General features: G+C 38.5%; 1 long non-coding RNA gene across 5 annotated transcripts in view; it reads right to left on the bottom strand.

Annotated features, from left to right (window-relative positions):
- LOC143673550 (uncharacterized) overlaps positions 1 to 21700 on the bottom strand; it is a 237028-nt gene that overhangs the window by 193351 nt on the left and 21977 nt on the right. The window lies entirely within an intron of this gene.

Here is a 21700-nt window from a genome sequence, read left to right as displayed (position 1 = left end):
ACAGAAAACAAGTAGAGACAAATACTAGACAGCATATAGCAGAACTGTACATTTTCTAAATCCAGTACATTTTCTAAATCCAGTAAGCCCTTAAGAAGCATTACCTCATTTAGTTCTCACAAATGTATGAATGTGAGAAATTTGAGGCTTAAAGAACTAGTATGACTTGTCCAGGTTCACAGGACCAGTGGGGGAGCTGAGACTTGGAGTAAAAAAGCCCTAAGTTGTGTCATGAATTGTTCAATAAATTATAGTGAAAGAGTGAGGGGAAAAAAACAAAGACACTGGGCTAGGTGTTGGGTAACCTGCTTTCTGTCTCTGGCTCTGCTCACTCATTAGCTCCTGAACCTTGAGCAGTCTCAGCATTTCCCATGTGTAGTCTCCTCAGGATTAAATTCGGGGAATTGTACAGTACCAGTGATCCAGAAAGTATATTGTGAAAAACATGAAATCCTTGGAACACCAAAGCTATTACATGGAAGAGTTTCACAGTTAAGTAAGTATGGGAAGCCCAGACCAAAAAGAGTCGAACGTATTTATTTCCAAGAAGATTTCTCCAAACCTTCTATGCACAGTACCCTAACCTGAGAGGGGAATAGAGCATTGTCAAGTATTGAATCACATCCCCCACAGAACACATGCTCAGGTCCAAACCTCTGGGCCTCTGGTGTGTTTAGTTAAGGTGTGCCCAAATCAATAAGGGGTCCCTTAATCCAATAGGCTGAAGTCCTTTTATGCAAAGGACATTAGACAGAAAGAGAAGTCACAGGAAAAGCAAGAAACCAGTAGTCAATGGAACCAGGAGGAAGAAGAGTGAGACTCTGATGTGTCCATTGCAACATGACAGAAAAGCCCAGAACGAAGTATTGCCAGCAGGCAGCCCCAGAACACCTGTCTGCAGGAGGAAAGCATCACCTTGACAATGCCTTGATTTTTGACTTCTCTTTGCCTCAAACCTGTGAGCCAATAAATTCCCTTTGTTTAAACCAACCCATTGTATGGCATTTGTTTTGCAGCTGGGAAATAGATACACTATCCAAAAGTCAGTGTTAGTGATACCTTATCCTAAAAGTCCCCCAGCCCTTTCCACACCTTTGGATTCTGGCACCATCATTTCTCTAGGCTCTTGCTTCTATATTCTTCCTTTCCTCCTTTCCTCCTTTCCTGTTTATGCATAGTAGTTTTATTCCCTTTTTGGGGTTTTGCTCTTGCTGATCCATGCTCTCAGGGTCTCTTCTTATATCCCTAGGCTATTTATCAAAATGTTTTCTTAAATAACAACTGTTTCTTCTCTAAGAGGAATTCTGATGCCACATGTTAAATTAATTAAACTTCACTGCCTTACATTTGGTTGAAAATCACAGACACCGAGAAATTGAAAAGAGGGATACAATTAGAGTAGGCTGTACCTCTGCTTGTTTGTTTTCACTGGAAAAAAACAGAAAACAGACATCCAAATAACACGTTTACCCAAGCTTATGCGATAGCAAAGCGAGACCAATATCTAGGACCAGATCCATTACAATGTTGTTGGTATTATTTCTAGTTTGGTTGGTTTGGGTTTGGGATTGTGGGTGATGCTTTTGTTGTTTGTTTGCATTTTTTTAGTTTTACATGACTGTAAAAGCTTTATTTTTTTATACAACATGACTGTCTCCAGGAAAACACTGTTTTCTAATGGAAAAGTTGTAATATAATGAATAGCCTTAGAAACACGAAGCCAGGTCATGGTTTAATAGTTCAAGCATTATGCATGCCATCTTGCAGTTGCAATATCTTTCCTTCAAAGAGATTTTAAAGGTTAGAGGAAGTCATTTCTATTCCTTGTTTTCAGATAGAAAAACTGAGGTGTTAGTAGTTGAATACCCAAGTTTTCTCGGTGAATAATTAAACTCAGCATCTTTTCTTCTTCTTTTTGAGACAGAAAGTTCAATTAGGCTCCCTGAAAAAATATCAAGGCACATTGAATAGGGTTTTATGTTCATTCTCACCTCCATCCCTGCCTACATACTGCTGCTAGAAGAATTCTCCTAAAATCAATCCTCACTATATCATTTCTTTGCACCCTGATTTTTAAAAATAGCTCCCCATTGCCCCAGAGTTCTTCACGTGCCATTCAAATTCTTCAGCAATTTCAACCTACTTTCCCGAATGTATATTCTAAGCTTATAAACATCTTCTAGCCACATTCCCTAAGACCCAAACAAAACAAACTATTATTATTTACTATTCTTTACAAATTCTCTCCACTTTCCCCATTGCATGACATTGCTCACAATGCTTCCTTAGCCTGGAGCACCTCTCCCAATCCCTAATTTCATATGGCCAAGTCTCATCTACCCCACAAACTGTACCTTCAGTGCCATCTCTTCCTGAAGCCTCTAAGATAGAGAAAGGGTACAGGGGGTACCTTTTCATCTCTGAAATCCTTTGGTACTTTAGGTCTATCTTTTATGTTACTATCTTATATTATAGTTATTTTAGGCCCACTATATCCCATTCCTTAATCCTCGCCTTCAGTTATTGATAGTAGCTAAGTAGCTTTATTTTCACCAAGAGAGGTCTGTCACTTCCAAGGTTCTCCTAAATTGACAGTTCATTTGTGTTTATTCTATAAAGGGATGTCCTTTTCCATTTCATGTATTTATTCATATTTTCTGACAGTTATTCTGCTCTAATTTTTATTAATTAAACAGCATGCAAATGAGTCTTGTGTTTTGGCTTATTAGAGGCAACTGTGGATGTGGCCAGTTTAATTTTCTTTGGGAGGCTATTGAGTTATGGAATCCTGTTACGTGAGTTATAGAATATCAAACAGGAATAAAGGACTAAGAGGGAAAATCAGTTCCCCTGTCCCAACACTAAGACTAGAATGAGGAATCACAGGAATGGATTTCATTTGCTACCTTCTGAACATAAGGAATGAGTTTTAAAGTATTTTCATGCATTAGATAGAATCAGGAGAGCTTCAGTTCCTGGCAATGTTTCTTCCTTACTAAAATGCATTTGTAGAAAAGCAGGCTGCATGGTGGTGGCATTTGTATTTCAGATTAAGTAGCAGACCTATACAAACTCTTTCAGCCAGTCAGCCATTGCTGACAATTTAGGGTATCAATATATTGTCAAGAGGACTTATTGCAATTAAACTCCCGCCCCTTTGCACCAAGATTCATGGACATCATCTGGCTTTATAGCTGTAGCTTTAGAACTGGGAATATTCTGGCTTCAAATAAAATGTCGAGGTAACTTAAGAAAAATCCTTATTTCTTTCCATTTTACAGTAATATAAAGTTTTCATCCAAATCCATAAACCTCAAATCCTTGTACTGTTGTGCCAATCCATAGTTCAGAGAACTTGAGTTTTAAAGGTTGGAAATGTACTGAGTTGATTTTCCTGACTCTGGAATTGGCTGTTTGCATGCCCATTAGGTTTACTTCCCAAATGTACTATGAGTTCATAATCATTCGTGTTCTGTAAATATAATCAGCAAACACCACTGGGCCATGAAAGAGTCTAGAACACCAAAAACTAACATGCTGTAAGCTAGAGATTTTCGCTTTCCATTTTCATTCCCTCCCGATGGAGAATAAACTTTCAGTTAGGGAAAGAAGCCTAGCAGGAGAATTTTGTCCTATTTATTTTCATTATGAGGTGCTTTAATTCATTAGACACATTTAGTAATGGAAATCGTTGCTGGCACCTCTCAGAGCATAACAAAACGGACTGGCATTCAAAAGTTAAAAGTGCTGACCGAGGAGGAACTGAACCTAAAGCAGTCAGTCTTGGGAAGAAGAGGTAGGTAGGAAGTATTCAGCTTTCTAAATTTCACTGTTTGCACAAGGCAGAAGGATCAGTCGTGGGAAGTTATGTTTTAGATTTTTTGCTTCTAAAATTATTCAGGACAGGGTCAAATACTCATAAAAGAGAGATAAGCAAGGATTGCACTTTGCCCTCATGGATCTAACATAACCCAGCCTGAATTCAAGGATCGGTTAGTGGCCATGGAAAAACTGAAGTCCCCAATCAGAAATGTTGGCGTTCAGACCCAAAGCAACCTGTTTGGCCAATTTATTCAAATACCTGGTTAGTCCGTTAAGAACATAGAAGGTGGTAACTTACTTGCCTAGGGGGCTCCAAATAAGGCTGACCATTAGAATGCTGTGGGGACAATTTTGAAAACCTTCAGAGTCTTAGGCTCCATCCCAGCCTCAGAGAATCAGCCTCTCCAGGGATGGGGCTGAAGAACCCACATATTTGAAAATCACTCTCAAAAGATTCTAATTTGCAGCTAGGTCTAAGGACTAATGAATAAACCATCTTTCTTCAGCTACTGGTCCAAGCATGCTGAGGGGTTACTCAATGTTTTTGTATTTCCTTAAAAATCCACAAGATCACTATCATTTTCTGGCATCCCAAATGAATAATTTCCATCTGGGTATGGTGATCTATAATCAAAGTATTGACATTATTCTCTTCTCCAATGGTGAGTTGCTCAAGAGTAGAGTATTTTATACTCCTGGAACTTATTTTATAGTTGGGGAGCTTACATCCTAGTGAGGAAAAAAAATAAGTAAACAAATAAAAGTAAGAAATAATTTTATATTTTAATTAGTATAATAATAATAATGGGAAGCTACAGGTATAAAAAAGTGATAGGAGGGATGACAAGGTACAGAAAGGCCTTTCTGAGGAGGAGACATTTGAGGTGAGAATTCCAGGGCTAAAAAAGTACCAGCTATGATTTTAGAACCTGAATAAATACTTAGTTGTATGAATGAGCAAGAGGAAGGGAAGACCTCATGGAATGTCCAGGGAAAGATCCTCTATGACACTTAGAATCCTGAATGTTCTAAGGATGGCAAGAATGTCAGTGTGGCAATGTCAGTGAGTGAACCAGGAGGAGAGTGATAAGACATACTCTAGGAGAGACAGGCTGGGACCCAGCAAAACAGGGCCTTGTAGGTCTTGATTAATTGTTTGGACTTTCTACTATGTACTGATGGGAAATTATTAGAGTTTCATTCAGAGAAGGGCTATGATTTATGTTGTAGAAAGGTCATTCAGTCTGCTCTGAGGAGCATGAAACGTAGTATCCAAAAGTGAAAGTAGAGAGGCCAGAGAAGAGGCCATGATAGAGCTCCAAGAGAGGGAAGAAGTGGCAGAGATGTGAGAAAGGCTCAGATTCTGGATTTATTTAAAAGGTGTTTAATAGGCCCTGCTAATGGATTGGCTATGGGGAGTAAGAGAAAGAGAAGAGTCAGGGATTCATGCCTACATATTGGACCTGAGAAACTGAGTTGATGGTGCTGCTTACTGAAGTCAGGAAGACTTAGGAGAAGCTGAGTGGTGAAAACCAGGAATCAAGACTTTTAAAACTAAGATGCCTGTCAGACTGCAATTAAAGGTGTCAAGAAGGCAGTTGAATCTACAGGTCTGGTGCTCATTCGCAGGTCATCACCTGAATGCATGTTTAGATTTGCCTTCAGGACTCCAGCTTGCTTTTTAATTTTTGCTCTCTCCTCTCTCATAATAACTCCTACCCTCTTCTACGTTTCCCCTGCCCTTTTGCCCCCTTCTCTGCCACATGTATGTGCTTTCAGAATCTGCTGGCTTCTTTTCCTTCCTATATATTTTTTCACTATCGGATTTGTTATTTCTAGCTTAGAAATATGTGTTCACACCAGAATATATGAACTCTACTGTATAACTCATTAAATCACTTCCTCTCCTCAGGGCCTCACTTTTTTCATTTGTGAAACAAAGGGCTAGGGCTCAATCAGTGGAAAGGGAGACATTGGGCTGCCAGAACCTTTTCCTGTTTAAAGCCTGTTAGATCTAATTTTGTCAAACCCATCACTGTTGGTGGTGGCAATGATGCTTAGATAAGATCCCATTGAACAAGGGTCCACAAACAAATGAAATTGTGGAAACCACTGGCTTAATATGATAAATAATCTTTAAGCTCCCTTCCATCTACTTAATTCTAAGATCAGTTTTCCATGTGACTGGTGTGGGTCAATGAGCAAAAGTGATATAAGACACTTCTGTGCAGAAGTTTTAAAAGCCAGCATGTGGTTCTGTCCCTATTCTTTTCCTTCTGCCACAACCATGTCCTAGAGAGGGATGACTCCATCCTAGGGCCAGGATTGAATAGTGAGAGTCAAGCCTTGACCGATAGCTGTAGAAGTGAGAAACAAACCTTCACTGGGTGCAAGACTCTGAAATTTTGGAGTTGTTACCACTATTTAGAATAACTCGGAATACTTTAACTTAAACTAAGTTGAAAACAGATTTGTAATGGGAAGCAGAGGACAAGAACAAATAGAAAGCTTATTGGAAGTAGGATACCAAAGGGAATTGTATTGGTTCTATACCTGGTGCAGGTATTTTATATTCACTATTTATTTGAATTTAAAATTTTTACTACAATCCTATAGGACCGATAAGTATGTCTTATGTTAGAAGAGGTAAAGAACCTTGTTTAATATCAACCAGTAAAGTGGGACTTCTTAATCTCAGCAATATTGACATTCCAAGCTGGATAACATTCTTTATTGCAGGAGAGCCAGGGCAAGGGGCTGGCCTGTGCATTGTAGGAATCGTAACAGTGTCCCTGACCTCCTCCCAGCAGCACCTCTTCAGTCATGGTGATCATACATGTGTACAGACATTGCCAAATGATTTCCTGGGAGGCAAAATTGCCCGTGGTTGAGAATCACCGCAGCAAACAGTAGACCTGAATTCAAAATCAAGTCAACTGGATCAAGCTTCCTTTTCCTTTCTATTAGACCCAGCAGAACAGGCAACACAAAGAAGGCAGGCTTGGCCCCTTCTTGACCTAGCCTAGGACCTGCCCGGCCTGTTCAGTAAATCAGGAAAGAAGACAGATTCTCACTTCCCTCACTGTCTTACCAGATCTGTCATCTGGCACTGAGCAGTACAGCCCACAGTGCATAAAAGCCCCATATCCTATTACCCAATAGCTGAGCCATTCATCCCCTTGGAGGATGTTCCTAATAAATTATAGGGTCTGAGTGAGAGAGTGATGACTCTGAAAAAGGGTCATGATGAGTCTCTCTTTACTGCTATTAAAACAAATAAAACTGTGGTTAACCACACAGACCATATGGGGAATAAATCAAGGAAAGTTAAATATGTTCAAGAAGGAATTTCTGAGGCCAGGAAACACAGCATACACTCTCTCCTGCCAACCTGTTAAAAGACTCGTGTTTGACTCATGGTGAACTGTGGCCTGTGGTTGGCAGCCAGGAGACTTCTGGTGAGGCCAGGCACATGAGAGGAACCAAAGTCCTCTGGGCAGCCTTCTGCCTCCTTATTAAGGGGCAGAAATAACACTTCAGCTAGCTGGGCATGAAAAGGCAGGCGGAGGCTCCAAATACTCCAGTCACGACAGAATGAATGGTCACCTCTTCCTCGTGCTCTGGGAAGGAGATGCCAAAGGAAGCCACCAGTCCTTGCAGCCTAAGGCTGGTCTCTTGTTTTGATCTATAAAAAAAAAGGAGAGATTTCTCTTTCCGATGGTTGTTTTAATCAGTGTTTGTGTGCCTCTCTCCTCTACAAAGACAATTTCTTCAGCTTTTGCTGAGTCCTGCTCTCCTCAGGGCTTATGTGTACAGGAAAGAAATTCTACAGTCCATGGTAGCTGACAGGAGAGATGCCACCAAGTCCACTGCTCAGTCCTGCCTTTTCTGTCCTTCCCAGTGCCTGCGCTCCAGGACCAGCTTCCTCTTTCAGCCAACAAAGTCCTCAAGGAAAGCTCACCGGCCAGCAGGCCTCCAGGAACTGCCGAAGTCCTCAGCAGCATCCAGTCATTCAAATACGGATCTTTAAGTTCAGCTAGAGTTCCCCAGGCCACAGACAAACCCACAGATCAAGAAAATGGATTGGAAAGGCTTTCTCCATTTTCAAACTTCTCCCTTCATGTTCCTGAAGTGACTTATTTTCCCTTTAACATTCCCGCTGCTGCTATTTAACTGTAACGCACTTGGTGAAATGGTTGGTGAAGGGCACATTGCATAGAATGTGACTTGCTTAACTATGTACTTTGAAGAATAATCCAAATTTATTATAATATGTATATAATAATATGCATCTTTTGGGGGGGTGAGAGGGATTGCAAAACTTAAGTCTAACACATAATCATGAATCAAAATTTTTTTCTCTAAAAAAGCCGAGCTAACATTCTCTGGGAGAATTGTTCAGAGCTTGTTAAAGGCCTTTAGATGAGCAGAGCCAAGATGGGTGACATATAATATAAGGTTCACATTGTAACATTGCAGCTAACAGCAAAATTCCTAGGTTGCTCAGTGATGTGTTTTTGATAGTTTGCATTTTGGTTAACTGTTATTGCTTAGATGTGTACATGCAAATGTACAGAATTTCAGCTGTCTCGAGCCCTCTGTTTGGAGGATATGTTTAATCCTCTTTAGGGATAAATAAGTTTTACTATTTGGGAGTCTGTCTTCTATAGTGTAATAGCTTCCCTCCATATGTGGGCTCCAGGCCGTTCTTGGTCAGAAGAAGTTTCTGAAGACCCCTGTTGCCCGAGCAGCCTCTTTCCTGGAATGAAAGAAATTAAACATTCTCAGGCCTTGGGAGTTTATCTTTGTTTAGTACAATTGCACCAAACATATGGGTCTTTAAAAGATGCCCAAGGATCTAATGTGCTTATCTGAATGTTGAATATGTATGTGGTACGTTTCTATGAGCCCTAGTTTTTAGAGAGTTCCTAGAGTTTCTTTTTCCCATAGTTGTATAACTAGCTTGAATGCCTCTTCTGCTTTTTTGTTTGCTTGTTTTTGTTTTGTTCTTGCTCTTTGCCTTACAGTGAATTCCTTCCTCACCCTTAAATGTGTACCAGTCTCTTTGAATTTCCTGCTGCAACAACTGTTTTGTTAAAATAAATGGAAAGTAGGAAAGGTCTTTGATTTATTTTCTTCAACTGGATTCAGCAGAGGTGAATAGCAGCCCCCAAATCCATTGATGTGTTGTATCATGTTTTCCCATGTCTACATGGCAAAATCACTTATAAAGAGAAGTCAATCATTGATTTTTTTTTCTTTTTGGTATTTTTTTCTTTATGTTTCCTTTCTATTTATTTTAGCAGTCATATTGCCAAACTCAGATTGGCTATACATACAACAAATCATGACTGTGGAAATCACTCATTAAGATGATTTGTACAAAAAATGTTTTTCTTATATAATGAAATTATTTGTTTCCATACATCCCAGGAGATTTTATTCAAGTACATTTTTATTGTATCAGATAGTGGCAAAATATATTGACAGCAAAATGTTATTCCCCTATTCCTCCAATCAGATTTCCAATTTCTGGAGAAAATAGAAGTATGAGTTTAGGAAACCCTTTACTAAGTATGAGTTTTCTTTATCCAAATAAACAAATTCTTATTTCTTGCTTCAAACTTGATTAAGTACTGAAAATCACTCCCTTCATGAGACAACTGTTCCTCCATACATAGTTCTGAATGACATTAACGACTCTATACAATAGGATAGGAATGCAAGAGGATATATGCAGAGCTTAGAACACTGGCACAAGAAAAGTGCTCAATAAATATTTGCTGACTGAGCGAGAAGTAGTTGATTAATGATAAATCTTCTCAAGCTACAAGAGCAAAACTGAATTTGCTGAAACACTGCTAAATAACCTTGGAAGTATGGAAACTTGCAAGTTTGAGGAAGGGTGAACAATTCAGAGGTCTAACTTCTCATAATCCTACCACCTACCTCTTCTCATTTCATCATCTCTAATCTCAATTTAATGAGCTCAGGAAATCATCATGAGAGCAAAGACGTGGAAATTCACTAACATTAGCCATTATTTTAATTTAAACTGTATGAAGTGTCCTCACTATTATCTCAATTTAATATTTTTATTTTATTTGTTTGTTATTTTATGCAGAAAAACAAATCTGTGTTTGCTTTCAGAGGTTTATTGTGACCTTATTCCCCTTTCCCTATTTTTCCATAAAAGTTTTAAGTTCATCACCCTCAGATTTTCATGCCACAAACAGGTCAAGGAAGCAAACCCTAAAGTAATCGATGTATGATTTACTATAGAATTTAAATGAAAATTATAGGTTTACTGATTTGCCAAATTGTCAAAATGCCTTAACAAATGAAAAATACTCACCCAAAATTTAAATGATTATGATTTCTTTACCTGAAAAATGTCCCCAAATCACCACCAAGATGAACAGTTATTCTAGTACACAGAAACAGATAAAACTACAGAGTGGCAGTTGTTCTTTACAATTCTAAATTCAATCAACCACATAGTCAGCCTTATGACACATTATGCCCTTGAAAGATTTTTGAGCTAATATTAATTACAATAATTATCTTTCTAACGATTCAACATGTATTTTGCAGTGCATGTATTGTTATGCATGTTTTCAGATACACGACTTGGGAAAAAGTTCATATCGTCATGCTACATATTGAATATTTTTCATATGATTTCACTAAAGGGTTATTGTATCCATTGAAACCCATTAGAAGGGGTCTTTTTGCCTCCTGAGTTAGATAACAAATATTTTTTAGTGGCATAGTCTCTTGACTTGTAGATGAACAAATTCGTTTAATAAATATTTATTGAGAGTCTACTTTGTGTCATTGACTCTTCTATGTAAAACAAATATAGCAGAGAACACAACAGAGTGAAGCTCCTATTGTCATTGGGAAGAGGACCATTTAAGCTATTTTACAATGAGTGAGACTGGAAAAACCATTAGGGGGTTTGAGAGAGGAATAACATGATTTGATTTTTATTTTCAAAAGAATACTATGCTGTGTGGTAGTAAACATAGAGAGGCATATTAATCAGGATTCTCCAGGGAAACAGAATCAGTAGGATATAGATATATATGTGTATATAAAAATCATGATATTTGTTATAGGGATCGATTCACATGACCATGGGGTTTGACAAGCCCAAATTCTGTAGGCTAGACTGTAAGTTGGGAACTCCAGTGGTGGTTTTGATGGATTACCAAGAGATGTTGGCTGGCTAAAGTAGAGACAGAAATTCTTCCTGACTGCTTATATCATCAGTTCTCCTTTTAAGACCTTAATATGATTGGATGAGACTTCTCTCCCTGCTGAAAACAATCTCCTTTGCTGATTGTTGATGTAATCAGCCACAGATGCAATCAATTGACTAATGATTTAAATCCCCTAAATACCCCCATAATAATCAGGTCAATGTTTGCTTCACCTAACAAATGGGCACCATAACCTAACCAGGTCAACACATGAACTTAGCCATCCTAAGAGGTAACTGCAGAAGAAAGGAGACCTTTTAAGAGGATTTTGCACTAATGCAACCAGAGATGATGATGGCTTAGACCAAAAATGTTGGTATTGGATGTGGTGAGATGTGGTTGAAATCTGGATAAACAGGATTTGAAAGTAGAGCCAACTAGCTTTGTTGGTGAATTAGACATATGATGTGAGAGAAGGAAAAAGTCAAAGATGAAGCAAAGGATTTTGGTCTGAGGACAAGGAAAGACTAAACTGTTATTTACTGAAATGGAGACAACTACATTAGAAGAAATTTTGGAACGGAAGACTGAGACCTCAGTTTTGGAAATGTTATCCTTTGGATGCTTGCTAGACAGCACATGTTAGGCACAGCAAGTTCATTCACTCACTCAACAAATATAGATTGTGCACCTACTATTTGCTTGACACTGAAAAAACAGTGGAAAGCGAAACCAGACACCCACTCTGAGCCTACACTGGGCTTAGAATCTTGTCTGAAAGTCTGCCAATAAACAAGGAATCATACAAATAAGTGTTGTTACAGCATTGACAGGTGATATTAAGGAAAGGTACAGAACACATTTAATAGGGCTTTTGCCTAGCTAAGAGGTTAGGAAAGGCTTATTCTGAAGAAGCTGAGATCTTAAAAACATATGCTCTAAATGGAAACATATTTTTGCGATGAACAACCAAACATTGATTAAAGCCCGTGTCCAGGATGTGGTGAAAATTCAGGAATTTAAGACAACAAATTCTTAACAAAGAAAATGGAAAAAATGGGAAGAGGCATGGTGTGTCAGAAGAACCATGGAGTGGGAAATATGAGAAAGAAAAGACTTCACGGTGAAATTACAAACATTTCTCCACCAGAAATTCGTCGATGTGAATTGCTTACCTTCAACATAATGTAACAAAAAGAACTAATTGGACCATCCAGTGACAACTGAGTGACGATTGTCTGTGTAACAGAATTATATTGCTAAGTCTCAAATTTTATACACCATATTTCCTGGCAATTTGTCTTAAATTTCCTTCCCTGCTCCTTTTATTACAAAATACATCATTTACATTTTGACACCCTGGTAATCTAAGAGAACTCTTCACAAGAATTTTTTTTAAATATCAGTCAGCTTGTTTAGTAATTACTATCTTATTGTAGCCACATTTCATTGTCAATTATTGATCTTGCAAAATTGAATTCAGACAAAAAATAAGCAGGGTAGAGGGGGGCGGTTTGAAGGGAAACACCTTTCCTTTCTAAAATTGTTAAGTATCTAGCAATAAGCAGAGTAAAAGATCCTAAAGAACTCTGAGCTGAGTCAGAAATGGCTGTCAACCTGATATTTTTATACAGGTAATTTCAAAAGTAAGAGGATCTAGGGACTGATACTAGAAGGAAGAAATACTTGTGGTCTAATTCCATAGGGGAAAGTCTCATCCCATAGGTGATAAAGTGTAAGCTAACACTGGTGGAAGTGTACAAACCTCCTCTAGAAGCCGCCTTGAATTGATCACGTGGTGTTTTCTATGAACAGAAATACTCATGCTAGTGTGTGGCGAGCAGAAGGGGAGATTACCTTCCCAGTTCTAAAGTGGAAAGCTGGACTCTGAAATTTAAGTGTTTCTATGGCATTTGGCATTTGGCACCTGGTTACTCTTATTTCTCCTCTATGTTGTCAAATTACTATGATTTCCCCAAATTCTCCCTCCTGGCAATCACTGAAGAGTGTGTCTGAATTTAATTACCTAAGGAGTTAAGACTTATTGGAGATCACAGTATTGACACACAACTGAACAGAAAAGATAAGCCTGTTCCTCTCTTTCTGTCCATGTGCATAGACCTCACAGGAAGATCATATGATGTCATCCAGAGACTGATAAAATATCAAAAGCTAATGTAGCAGAACTTAATTTTGCTGAAGAAATTATTTAATCCACCTCCACCTTTGAAAGGGGCAATTGAATAGTCTTGACCACTCCAATAAAGGATGGATTTTTCTTTCTCTCACTAGTATTGTACTTTTTGTGTGTACTTCTCATTTAGCACATCTACCAAACTGTTGGATGTTGTTATTTACCTGCATTCCTCATTTCTCCAGCTGCAAAGTAAATTTCCCAAGGTCCAATACTGTATCTTTTATACAACCCAGTTCAATGTTGGGTTTTTAAGAGGCTCAACTCTCATTACCACAACTTATTATATGTGCTACTTTGGGCAAGTTACCCAAATTATGTCTCTGAATATGATATTGCATTAAAGGAAATAATAACAATAGCTAGTTCACTAAGTGATTGTGGAGAATAAATGAGATGATATGTACGGAAAAGTACTTTGTAAACCAATGGACAGATGATGGTTGTTTTTATCACCAATGAGTGTTGGTGGATGGTTCAACAGTCAAAAGGACTAGAAGGCAATAAACAATCTAAAAAGAGGTGTTTGTGGCAGAGGGAGCAAAGCTTTGGGAAAAAGATTGTCAGTGTCTGCACTAAATGTCACACTCCTGTCCTTTGATTTGACCAGTATTTCAACTCTAAACCATGATGGAGCTTTTTGTTGGCAGCAGTACCTTCTCCTGCTGAAACAGCTGGAATGGAAAGAAGTCAATTTCCATTGCTTCATTATTGGCATGAAAGTGCTCACTCTGATTCCTTCTCATTCATTTTGCCAAAATGACGCCAGAACTCAGGATAAGCAACCAAACCGTTAAAGGCATTTCATAATTTCCAGAGACTTTTCTGGCCTGGTTCCAGTCAGCTTGATCTCCTACTGGGAGATTGATTCTATTTCCTATTGGTTAAATCATATTATTGGCCAAAGAATCTTAGAATATTCCCACTTTTCCTACTTTTCAATGAAGTCTTCCAGTGTAGAGCCTACCTCCCTATGGAGCCTCTCAGAGGTTGAAAGAGGCCATGGCTATTATTTCTACTTTATGAGTATATAGTGACATAATAATACAAATTTTTTTAAACGAAGAAATAGAAAATAAGTTTATAAAAATTGTACTGTATTTTTAAAGTTCACATTAATAAATTAATCTTTTTACCACAAGATAATATGGTGCTATATAATGCTTTTCATTAGATAATTATGAGATTTATTTTTTAACCCTTGCCAGTAATTAGTTTAAGAAAGTCTTATTACATTTTTTGGTCAATAACATAGGGAGGCAAGTCTGGAAGTTTATCTCACTTTTCAAAAGGAACACAAAGAAAAGGACAGTTATTTTTCCCTCTTTAAATGTTGTCTTCAACATTCAGCCATCTGGGGTGTTTGAAGAATTCAACCTGCTGTCCTTAGAAAGATACAGAGGAAAGATGAATCCTTGTTGTCAATGATGTAGTAGAACTCCTTCCCTATCCAGTTCCATCAGATGCATTCGGTTGGTACTTAGCCCCATTCCAATCTTCCTATGCAGAGGGCAAGTACCTTGAAAAGAGCATTTGCCAGACTCCCTTGCCAGCTGGTTTCTGGTAGCTTCTGTCAATGGCAAGACACTTGAACAAGACTGGTTGAGGGAAGAAGGGAGAAGTTGTTCTTTGTCTTTGACTCTAGCAGCAAGAGCAGCAGGACACTGCAGGCAATTGCGGGTTCCTGTAGCAGCCACAGCAAGCAAATGTGGGTCACTGAGGACTCAAGCAGTACCCATGGGATTCTACCCCCCTGGCTTCTGACTTTAATGGCAGTGACGTGGGTCCAATAACAGCAGTGACAGGTAGCAGTGCAATCTCAGCAGCCTTGTCTGCAGGTGCTCTTAAAAGGTCACCCCTTGGCTTCTCTAGCTCTCCCACCACCTTGGTAACCAATTACTTGTATTACATTTCCTCTGTTTGAAAAATCTACAGTGATTTATATTTACCTGACTGGACACTGACTGATACATCATAAAGAGAACACCCTTACTTCTTGCTATCAGACATATTAGTCATTCTTATTATTAGAACTACTTAAGCTAAAAGCATCCTGTGATGCTCAATTTGGGATACATTGTGAATAAGGGGAAGTTTACTGAGTCACTGCTCTATGCCAAGCTTTGTGGAAGGTGTTTGATATATATTATCAAATATTTTCAACAATATTTTTTATTTGCCATTTTTATTTTGTTCTCCAGATAGAGTGCAGCATCTTTGGGGGACAGAGACTTTATATTTATCCATGCCTGTCATTCACCATTCCTTGTACAGTCACTTGCCTGGGGCAGATTCAATTTATTCATGGATATTCTCAAACCAAACCAAAGGCATGATGCACTTTCCTTTCTCCTCTGTTTTGAAGGTCTTGATGTTTATATTCACGTTCTCCAGGTTGCTAGTCAAAGCAAATTAGCAGCTACAACCCAGCCTAAGCCCAGGTGAAATAAATGTCAATGAAGTCTTTTATCTGTAGGTTATTTTGACATAAGCAACAGTAATATCTAATTTTGAGGCAAAAACTGAAATTTTACTCATCAAATTCTGGATTGCCAAATCAGGCTTAACACAATTGATGTCTCTTAAAATAGTCCAGCTTTCCCTTTAGTGGGTCCTCATTAAACATGCCTTCTTCTTTCCAAGTGTTTTAAGTGAATGAGGCAAAGCCCAGTGAGCATATTGGCCAATTTCCTTTTGAATAGTTTCTCCATCCCCACCCTCCTCACACTTGCCAAACCCCACCGGGCTGCCTGCTGTGGTGGAAGCCTGTTTACCATTGAGGTGTGGGTGATGGGTTTTAAGCTGTTAAAAGTCAGCAAAAGAGAAGTGCTAATTCTTCAGAATCAGCCATCTGGCTTTGGAATGAGAATGCGGGGAAGATTCAGAAAGAAAGTCAAGAAAGAAGAGAGGAAAGGCAGCACTGGGACTCTCAGATGAGGGCACAGGCTCAGGGGGAAGAGGATCTTATGTGACTCTGGATCTGGGATGAAAGAAAGCAGGCATTGCTGAGCAGAAAGGCTAGGTTTGGAATGAGAGCTTGCAGAGCCAGCTTTTGGACTAAGCTGCTTATCAAGGATGTTAGTGAGCATTTGGAGGCTGGGAGGGAGACTGTTCAGAGAGACTGTGCTGAAAATCAGCTTCCTTTGCTACCTGAGAGTTGGCGGGACTTAAATAGAAGCCTGAATGGAATGTTGATATTTTTTTCAACATAACCAAAATGAATGTTTATTACATAAAATGTGGGACATGCAGAAAATGATCAAGAAGGAAACAGCAGTCTCACCATTTACTCCTCCATCACCCCACCACTGCCAGTGTAAAGGGGCCTGTCCTTCCTTTGCTGTTCTATGCCAATGTTGGTGTTATATATCATAATGATGCTATCTGTACAACTTCGAATTCTATTGTCCTAACCTAATGTAATCCTGTAAGCATTTCCCTATTATTTCATGTATTAGTTAGGGTTCTCTAGAGAAACAGAATCAACAGGGAACACTTGCAAATATAAAACTGATAAAAGTGTCTCACGTGAACATGGGAACGCAGAGTCCAAAATCTGCAGGGTAGGCTGCGAAGTCGATGATTCCAATGGAGGGTATGGGTGAACTCTGCAGGAGAGGCTCATCAGCTGAAGCAGAAAGAGAGCCTGTCTCTTCTGAATCCTCCTTAAAAGGCTTCCAGTGATTAGGCTGAGCATCACTCATTGCAGAAGACACTCCCCTTGGCTGATTACAAATGGAATCAGATGTGGATGTAGCTGACGTGATCATGATTTAATTCTATGAAATGTCCTCATTACAATAGACAGGCCAGCACTTGCTCAACCAGACCAACAGGTGCCACCACTTGACCAAGTTGACACATGAACCTGACCATGATAGTTCACCCCTTTTCACCTTGGCAGCTATACACATCACCTTAAACCATATGTAATTTCTAAATAAAAAACATTAAAACACACATTTTTTCTTTCACCTAACAATACTCAATTGTTCTGCATATAACTAGAAACACATTAACTCTCTCCAGAATGGGGTGCAAGTCCTTGGGTAATATTCATTCTTAAACTTGACATCTTACAATTTAAATAGCATAGCAGGAACAAAACAGCATCACAGTCCTCGTTTCTATAACTGATCATGTGGTCGTGGTTCATACTTATCACAACCTTCTTCCACTACCCATTCCATGTTCCCTTTACCCTCAGCAAGCACTTCAGCTGGCCATGGTTCTTTGCCTGGTGGGGTGACCTAAACCTTCATTCCTGAAGTTTCATACCCCTTAGTAGTCCTGCCTGGATCGGGCTGTTGCAGGTTTCCACTGATTTTAATCACAGGGCATGGTAGTACTAAAAGACGCCCTAGGGGATCTCCTATATTCCAAGAAAACTCTTCTTTACCTCCATTGTGCAGATGCAGTCCTATTTCCCCCTGATAGTCAGGGTCAATCACCCCAGACAACAATGTAATCCCCTTCTTGGCTTGTTGATCCAGGGGCATCAGTAACCCAAAGTGATCAGGTGGAAGTCTTAGATTCCAGTTCAATGGAATCATTGTTGTTTCTCCTTGTGGAAGCACTCCCCCTTTTGGAACTAAAACCTGTAGACCAGCAGAGCTCAGGGTCACAGGGACAGGAAGCAAATATAAAATTTATAAAAGTGTCTCATGTGACCATGGGAACACAGAGTCCAAAATCCACAGGGTAGGCTGTGAAGCCGATGATTCCGATGGAGGGTCGGGACAAACGCCACAAGAGAGGATTGCCAGCCAAAGCAGGAAGAGAGCCTGTCTCTAATGGATTCCCCTTAAAAGGCTTCCAGTGATTAGATTGAGCATCACTCATTGCAGAAGACACTCCCCTTGGCTGATTACAAATAGAATCAGCTGTAAATGCAGCTGATATAATTATGATCTAATTCTATGAAATGTCCTCATTGCAACAGACAGGCCAGCACTTGCCCAACCAGACAATCAGGTACCACCACTTGGCCAAGTTGACACATGAACCTGACCATGACATTTCATATCATGATTTGCACTTTTAAAATGATGCCAAATATTCCCATCAAGCATATGTAATTCCTCAAACATCCATTTATCTGTAGTTATATATTTGTGCCATTTCTAGCAATGAGCTATTATAAATAATGCTACCATGAACATCTAAATGTAAAATTTATTTAGTGTTTCAGGTCATTTCCTTATGACAGATTTGTGCAAGTAAATTGATTGCATGAATACATATAGATATTTGTAAGTCTATTGATGCTTCTATTTGCTCTACTTATTTCTGTTACTTTGGTTTATTTATTTATTTATATTGACAGTTTAAATGGAATATTTACTTCTGGAAAACTATATGTCGTTACTGACCAAATACATCATTCACTATCATTTCAAGAATCCATCACTCCTTTCTCACCCTTGGTTTCCTGCACAGAGTAGAATACTATCCCTAAGGTTTACAAAGTTCTAGGTCTCTTTGCCCTGAGAAAAATGAAATATGGATAATGATTGTAGTTACATCACTTGAGAATGAGCCCAAAACCACTACGGTTTTGATGTGATTATTGATATTTCTGCTCCTAGCTATGCAGTCAAATTATTCAATAGATTTGCAGTTCATTAATGTAGGATGGAGTAGTTGATGTTGAAGTGCTGCAACACAGCATATAACAGATCTCTAGCAAGAGAGGGCTATACTGCAGGTAGCTGCCACCAGGTAAGCAGTGTTGTGTCGCATGGTCCCTATATCTATTCAATGGATAATAAAGAATCTGAATCAATGGACATATCAATCCAGTTATAACTCCCCACACTTTTTAAATTGCCCAAAGGTTGAATTTGTTTCCAATTATAACACTAATTTCATAAGAAAAGTCATAATAAGAAACATTGTCAAAAGAAATGTAAACAGACTTCTTCCTCCTTTTACTAAACCTCAATTATTTCATGTCACTTCCTGTGACTAGTTTAAGCATATACTTCAAAGTCAACTTAGATATCATCAGAGTACAGAAACCTGAAACATTCCTCCCTACACTTCCCTCCTCCCCCTGTCCCCCGCCATTTGTCTATTTGTTTCATTCTGGAAGTCTTGCTACTCTGAGGAGTCTCATTAAACTGGGGATTTTTGGGGGGAGGGGGGAGGTGTGCAAGGGCTGGGAATTGAACCCAAGTCTCCTGCATGGCAGGCAACCATTCTACCACTGAACCACACTTGCACTCCTTAGCTAAGGATTTTTGATAGTAAACAGCTTTAACCCCTCATTTTACACACAGGGAGTTTTGTGGCCTGGCTAAAGGAAGCGACTTAAGGAATTCAAGATTGGAAATGAAAAGTTTACCTCTGTTCCACAGTCCATGCACACATGCTTCTCTGTCTATCAATAAATGATAACATATCAACTACATCTTACTTTTCTCCCTATTCTTCTGACTGTTAAATGCTTATGAAAAAAAATCAAATATATATTTTTTAATGAAGAGGTTACTAATTCCAAAAAGCTACTCTAAATAACTTACATTATTTACATAGCTAGTCTTGCAATGAAAGATCTAATTTATCAACACTGATCATACATATAGATGAAAAATGATAGTCATGAGTCTATCAACATTAAGTTGAATGCAGCTCTAAATTGTTGGATTCATATCTCACTGAGACCAGATTAGATATATATATATATAAGAAACTAAAATTTGCTTCATATAAAGCAAGCATTTTAATCAATAAATTCATTAATGATGAGATATTGTCAATAGCCACAAAAATTGTACAACAGGCCAATTCTTTCTTTAACAATAAAGTAATTTTAATTATTGCATTTCTATCCAACAATTTCATGTGAGAGGAGAATAACCTTGTGAAGTCTCTTATTAACCCAGTTTTTACAAGAAGTGCAAAAAGGAAGGTAATCAGCATTTGAACATAGCATTATGATAATGGTAATTGAAACCATGCAATCACATAGATATTTTGCTTTCTATAACTAGCTATGAATATTCAGTGATTTTCAATGGCAGAAAAGTGGCTATTCCAAATGGCAACACTAGCAAAGCATATGATATTTACATCTAACCCAGATTTATTCTCTTTTGATAGTATTTATAAGGAACAAGATTTCAATGGGAACAAAGAAAACAAGGGTGGTTTTTATTATTTCAGATTAGTTGAGCATTTGGTTCAGAATTGTAAAACTATGCTACTACTTTCATGGATTTGCAAATTTACTTTTAAAAAAAACATTACCATAAGAATGAGACAACCATCAAAGATGGACTTATCTGCTTTAATTTTTCCAATATGGCTAGAAGCACGTTGATTGCAAATGACATACACTGGAGCACAAGATTTCAGTCCCCTTAGTGTAATAAGATGTCTAACATTTCAAGAGGACAATATGCTCATGGTGTTCATTCATTTAAAAAACTCCTTTATCAGGCACTCTTTAGCTAAGGGACCAGTTGCTGGTCCTCTGGGGTCCAAGAAAAGCAATATTCAGCATGGATAAAGACAAGGAGTGTTTTACAGAGAAAGATTCAATAGCATTCGCCAAGTTCTCAAAGTAATAATAATAACAACAAAAACTTTAAAAAGCAATTGTCCTACAGATTTCAGAACTTGCTAAAGTTTTTCTTCAGTCAGATTCCATCTAGCTGTCTGAGTTCTACATCCACGACCTTACATTTTGTCTCTCTTGGACTATCCCATAGCTCCTTGAGTAGGTAAGCTTGGTCTTTGTACAGGCTAATGACTTTCTGAAGAGTAAAGAAAGCTTTAGTTTTCTTTTTGGAAAATTCCTGAATGCACCCTGACAATGTAAAGTCCATTCCTACAATTCCAATTGCCATCTTCAAAATTTTTAAACACCTGTAACTCATGAAAATAGGAAAGAAGATATCTGATTAAAGACTGCTGGCATACTTTAGAGGGTTTCAAATTAAACAGGGAAAAAAGGAAGCAATAAAAGGTTGGAAACTCTGAATGATTTCAGTTAGGCCATAGAAAGAAAAGCAATGAGAAAGCTTCTGGGAATGCATAAAGGAATATAATTGGAAAGCAGATCAGGAAAAATTCTTGCTGCATTAGATATATTTCTACACATCTGCAGGTGGGGCTGGATAATAAACAAAGGGACCTAGAAATTCATGTACTAGAATGCTGTCTTGGAGAATTCTCACCTATGGCAGGAGGAGATACCAAGGTCTAAGGAGCCATCAAAATAGGGAAATGTAGGGCAGTCCAATGGTGGTTCGGCAGCAGAATTCTTGCCTGCCATGCCAGAGACCTGGGTTCAATTTCTGGTGCCTGCCCATGTTAAAAAAAAAAAAAAAAAAGGAATGTAGAGGTTCAAATCAACATCAGAGGAATGGAGAAGTTTACCAATCCCTATAGGGCCAGAAACAAGTGTGAAAATGCAGGAATGGGACAAGAAACCTAGACCCAGAAAAATGAAAGCAAGCTCAAACAGATTAGA

The sequence above is a fragment of the Tamandua tetradactyla genome, chromosome 2, assembly GCF_023851605.1.
Source record: "Tamandua tetradactyla isolate mTamTet1 chromosome 2, mTamTet1.pri, whole genome shotgun sequence".
In the NCBI taxonomy this organism is placed as follows: domain Eukaryota; kingdom Metazoa; phylum Chordata; class Mammalia; order Pilosa; family Myrmecophagidae; genus Tamandua; species Tamandua tetradactyla.
This window is presented reverse-complemented; position numbering and strand designations above follow the sequence as displayed.